The sequence below is a fragment of the Lolium rigidum genome, chromosome 5, assembly GCF_022539505.1.
Source record: "Lolium rigidum isolate FL_2022 chromosome 5, APGP_CSIRO_Lrig_0.1, whole genome shotgun sequence".
Taxonomy (NCBI): Eukaryota; Viridiplantae; Streptophyta; class Magnoliopsida; order Poales; family Poaceae; genus Lolium; species Lolium rigidum.
Window position 1 is genome coordinate 12,567,951 of NC_061512.1, and position 6,080 is coordinate 12,574,030.

The 6,080-nt window shown below is 41.7% G+C and overlaps 1 long non-coding RNA gene across 1 annotated transcript; it reads left to right on the top strand.

Moving 5' to 3' along the window:
• Nucleotides 1–243: 243 nt before the first annotated feature.
• On the top strand, nucleotides 244–1,492 carry LOC124658161. Its single transcript, XR_006989036.1, has 3 exons — nucleotides 244–279; nucleotides 727–794; nucleotides 1,385–1,492. It is a non-coding gene; the product is annotated as an uncharacterized LOC124658161 (long non-coding RNA).
• Nucleotides 1,493–6,080: the final 4,588 nt, after the last annotated feature.

Sequence of the window (6,080 nt, forward strand, 5' to 3'; positions counted from 1 at the left end):
TGAATTTTTTTCCAGACCATCAAAATTAAGTCTTCGTTTACTCCCTGGGGGCAAAATTAGCCCGGCCCAACCCGCCGAACCCTTCCTCCCTTGTCTGGATAATTTTTCTACCCACTCGACCCGTGGAAGAATATCCACGACACGCGACGGCGTGAGAGACAGGCGACGGGGGCCACGGGGCGACGCGAAGACGACGACGCGGCGATCTCGCCGGCGACGGCGACGCGACGCCTTCCCCTCCACCGTCGGCTCTCTCTTCCGCCGGCGACGTTCTCCCCGGTATGCCCCCTCTCCTACTTCTCATCGTTCCCATCTCGTAGTTAGGTTTCAGTACGGTTCTTGATTGGAGGAAATCTTGGAGATAGATGGGGAAAACGGTGCAAGGAGATGGCCGTGACTAAATAATGCCCAGGCAAACTTCTTTTGATTTGCTACACCAAGGTTACTGGGTAGGGATTTTGCCGTACGGATCATCTCCTATCCCTGTTCTTTTGATTTTGATTAGGTACTGTCTCTACAAATCAACGAGGTTACTGGATAGGAGATGATCTGCTGCACAGAACGAATTTGCACTTCTTTTTGATTTGTAGTATATTGTTGTGAATTTAGACTAGTACGTAATATAGCTCCTAGAACATTCTTCTTTCTGGTGTGTGATCTGAATCGAAGAGCACATGATTTCTGGTCTTCAGTGAACTAACCGTCACTTTCTGAATTTTTTTGCAGATCACACCTGCCCCTGTGAGAGTCGGAGAAGACGAGCCCCCTCCATCCTGGGATATAGTTCCTGATCGGTATTTATTTTACTACGCTTTTCTCTTTTGTGAGAGTATCATCCATACTGTTTTATGTCTTTATGCACATGATAATTATTCTGTGATAAATATAACCGAAACAACTATTTCTAGCTTTGCAATGGATATGAGCATTAGAGATCGTATTAGGAAGAGGCGGGAGGAGGATGATGATGATCTCATGATATTAATCATCCCTGCTCTACATCATTTGGGTTATCTTGGAAGGAGGGATGCTGAGCCACAACATATACCATGGCTAACGGGGGCAGAAAAAGTCAAGGAGCTGCTTGAAGGCCCTGTCAAGAAATGTAGGATAGCATTCAGAATGGAGCCTTACATCTTCAAAGCCTTGGAAAATTATCTTAGAAAGGAAAAGTTGGTGCGTGATACTAGGATCAAGGTTGAGGAAAAGCTAGGGTTCTTTCTATATATGCTTAGCCACAATGCATCATATGGAGATCTGTCATGTGTTATGTGGTTTCCGCATTCTTGGTGAAAACAATTGTGTTTGACTAAATGTGACAGTAGTGTATTATTTTGACCACAAATTCATGTATAAAATCTTAAGTTCTTTTTTTTCAATACAGGAGGGAGACGACTTGATGTCGTAATGTTGTTTCGATGTCAAGCTCATATGATGAGAGATGCTAGATGAAGATTGAAGTTGCTTTGTTCAATATTCTGTATTGACTTTTATAATACTAGTTGATACCCCGCGCGTTGCCGCGGACATAAGAGATGATTGTCGTGTATGCAAAAAATAGCAAGAACAATATATTAAAACGTGGAGAAAAAATATGCAGGGAATGGAAGTGTAGAATACTGAATATGTCATGTAGTATCAAGTGTAACATATTATGTTTTTTAGATGGAACGACCCGATCTTCTTTCCATTATGGTTATGGCAGACTTCCCAGCATAATCCGTGTCAACAGTTACATAATTTTTTTGGGTGGGATCTGGCTTAGCCAAGCCAATGTACAATGCTATCTCCGCTGAAAGATCAGCGCGACATTACATGTCCTCGGGCAACAATTACAGAGAAGGAACAAAAAGAAGCTTGTGGCTGTGTGGTTCAGAACTTGGTTGTTAGTCTCGAGTATGACCTTTCAGCATCCCGATCGGGTCAGCCCTGTCAAGTGTGTGAGGAAAAGAATAGGGAGCTCAACTTTAAGCGCTTCAGCTCTTGGTTTAGTTTTCAGACAGCCGTTTTTGTTCCTGATAATGTAGGTCGATCTTCAGAAAACCAATAGGAGGTGGAGAACACCTTTGATCCTGCACGCTGGCTTCTCCCATTTTCTTCTTTCTCAGACTTTCAACATAATCTTGGCTGTCGATTTTCACAGATTTTTCTACTGCTTCAATGCTCCTAATCGGATCCCTGGTAATGTATTTGCTTTGATCTACCATGTGACTCATGTGCGGATGGTTGAATCTGCAATCTGAACACAAAAGTTTTGGGGAATAAAAGGCATCATCGTGTAATCCAACTGTAATATAGCATGGGTGGTAAATGACCGACAAAATAAGTAATGAGACAGGCTCCGTTATTATATTATAGAAATGTGGCAGTGTACGATTTGTTGGAAAATACATATAACAGAAATTCCAGCAAAATAAACTCAAACAATACATACAGAGCTGGACAGAATACAGTGTACAGGATAAACTGAAAGAGATGAAGTCCTTCTTGTGCCCTGGTGATGAGCGTTGAATTTAAGCCAATAAGCACTTATAACCTGGCAAGCTCTGGAAACAAAGTTCAATTCAATTGATAGATATGCCCACGCCTAGAGTCCTGTAAATGTCGAGTTGATAATGAAATCAAAAGAAGGAGGGCTAAAGAGTAAAGACAGAGATGAAGACCTATGAAGATTCAAGATGTGAGACGGATGTGGAAATTTCTTCACATCCGTAATCATAGGGAGGTAGGCAACAACAATTCTGAGCAGTCTGTCCAGAGAGAAGAGGTCACTGAGGGGGCTAAAATCCGTACAGAACTGCAACATGCAACCGAGGAAGCTATTAAAATCATTAGAGCTCTCTCTGAGAGAATGCTGCAAGGGAAATTCAGATAAACATTAGATATAGAGCTTCACGAAGTACATATAGCACATAATGAAATCAACGGCAAGATGGCCAACACATGTGAGATGAAGAACTTGGGGAGCTGTACGGGTTTACAGATCGAGTGTGCTCTCTCGACAGCGGCATTTGAGGGTCTTAAATAGGAGGCAACCTTGAGGATTAAATACACGATCATTCTCAACAGTCAGTGGATGGAAACCATTAAAATCGATAGAATTGAATAGATTGTGGCCTCGTGGAAGATCTTGGGATAGGGAGTGTTACCATCCAATAGCGGAAGGAGTGAATACAACAAATAAATGGAAAATCAAGAGGCATCCAGCAGTTTCCGGTGGGAGATCAGCAGGAACGGCCATCGATTGATGCGACGACATCGAACATGTCCTGGTGTATGGAGCTACTTGAAGGAAAATGTTAATAATATAGAAAGAAAAATGATATATGAAAATAGATGTCAACACAATAATGATATTTGCATTTGTTTTATTACAAAGAATAGGCCCTCTGGTGACATTCATGTCCTACATATTCACGTAGTGGCTTGTAAGGGCACTGAAGCATCTTTTATCGAGTCACACCAAGAAAGAGCTGAGCAGCCAACCCTTGATATATACGTTGTGAACATCTGTTACCTAAAAGGAAAAAAGGTACCATGATAAATTAACATATTTTAGGATCTTAAAATTGCCAACGAAGCTGATATATAGACAACAGAAATAGAGGTAAATAAAATTGAAGTATTTATTATGGCATAGGAAGTGCTTGATGACGCAACAAAATTTGCATACTTCTGCACTTTTAATTCCAAATAAAGTAACAATTCAAATCTGAAGCAGCAAGTGGTATTGTGGGATATGTATTTTACATTAGTCAGATGATCCATGTAGCTAGTGCTCAATTTTCATGATAACGGGTAAGTAGTATTTTCATGTTATACAAACTGAAACAGAACAATTTGTTACTTGCCTGGTTGTGCTTCGTAGTTTAGAGACATAGCTTTGGGAATTGAAATAAGAACAGATTTTGGAGGTTGGTCTCTTCATAGTTATGCATAATATTTTGGTCCATCACCACTGCATCAAGATCTCTGATGGGTGGCAGGGTGGGAGGGCGCTGCTGCGAGATCTCTGGGAGAAGCCGGGGCTGCAACCCTGAGACTAATATGGAGAATTAGATAGCACCAATTGACAATTCAGATGACCTACCAATAAACATGCACCGTCAGGTGGAAAATACAGTAATACAAATACTCACTCATCTATAGAATAATAATTACAGGAAAGCATGGAAGGCAATCAATAATCCTGCAAGATATTCTCAACGTAAAGTCGTAAAGTAGCAAGTAGAGGGAGGATGAGCAATAGAGACATGCATCAATGGAGGAATCAGGAACATGTATTCAATCAAGACGTTATCCAATACCGTCAGGGAGGCATCAGCGCACAGGTACAAACAGACCACGCGGGATGCGAAATTAACGCCAGCCACGACGACCTGGTGCTCAGGGAGGTTCGTACAGACTCCTCTAAATTCTCCCTCTCCGGCGGCCGGCACATTGGTTGTAAAGCCGTGGGGGCACAATATCAGCAGGCAAGGGGCGTCGATGGCGCCTCTGAAGCAGAGACTTGGATACCCAATTACAGATGACGGAAATGGATCTAGCAGATCTATTTCTTAAAAAGAGAAGAACGGATCTCTCGGTGGGGGAGAGGAAAAGGGAGGGGAATTCATTGGTCGTGCTGAAGATGGAGCGGAACAGACTGGCAAGGAAATCAATCGGAAGGGAGGTGCCATCGGTCGGCCCGTCGAGGCGCGTGGGTCTGGCTAGGAACGGCAATCGCTCGGCTTCTGCCGTGTCGGTTTGGCGAGCACAATCGCCCCGTACGACTGGAAACGATGTGGGGAGGTGAAATTTGTTAATAAGGTGACGTGGCTCATTGTGAGACCAGGAAAATGGGGCCATCTATTAAGAAAGAGAAGATTTGGGCATGAACTCAATCTTAAGTAGTATGTTGAAAGGACCTTTGCTGTTATTTATGATCAAATTATGTCTGCAGACTGAAGTGCTGCTAGGATATATCTATTTGTAGAGGAGTTTTGAGAAGCGGTGATCAGATTATGTTTGGCAGAAGCTATTTGTATTATCTTTTGATTTTCGTCATGATTAAATGTGATAAACATTTTAATGTTTTTTCTTGGTCCCAGTTCAAAATTTATTTTTTATGTTTTTTTGTGAATCTATTATTATTTCAGTTTGGCTGGATTGAGAAAGAATTCCGAGACTATTGAGTTTAATCGGTGCAACTATGCAAGTATGCCTCGAGTAGCGGTTGGAGCCTACCAGGGATTAACCGACTTGGAGCCTACCAGGGATTAACCGAACAGCTACAGAGCATACACGGGATTATTGAGAAGGGGTTGACGTGGGTTACTAGGGACTGGGTGTAGGGTCTGGATCAACCAAATCCCTGCCTGGATCGATTCCAGGTCTGGTTTCATTCCACACAAAACGAACGAGGCCTAAAGGTCGAAATTTCCCCTTCTTTTTCTCACGCTAGAATCAACACCATGCTTGCTACCCAATTTTGTATGACCCCGTCTTTACTGAGATGCTGCTACAGGCTACATTGCTGGATTTGTTTTCCTGATTTTCCGTTTCCATTGTCCTGCTACATGATAAGTAGTGGATTTTTTCTTATTAGTGATCTATGGCAAGAATTGCTACTCCAACTATCATAACAACTGACACAAGGGGATTTAGCCGAGAAAAGAAATATGTATCAACCGATATTATTGACTTAACAAATTGTAATACTATATTTGGATTGGAGATTCTATAGTTTCTGAAATCTGAAATTACATGTTCAGACTGTGGCGACGCGCTAGGTTGTTATAGTTCCACCACATGACAGGTTCCAAGTTTCACTATGGTCAGATATTGCAACAAATCTATCTAATTACATGTACTCTTGAGTCATTACTGATAAAACCAGGGCATGCACAATGTTGTAGGCAGGACACATCTCCTGTCTATTTTCACGTCAAGTTTATATGTGTTGGTTGATATACAAATTTAGCATGCAAATATTGATTGATTGGTTGGATGTATAGTTAGCTAGATTTATATCTTGCTTATGTAGCATATGATTTGTTTAGAAATCTATTGGACTACTAACCAAACTGGACTCTATAGAC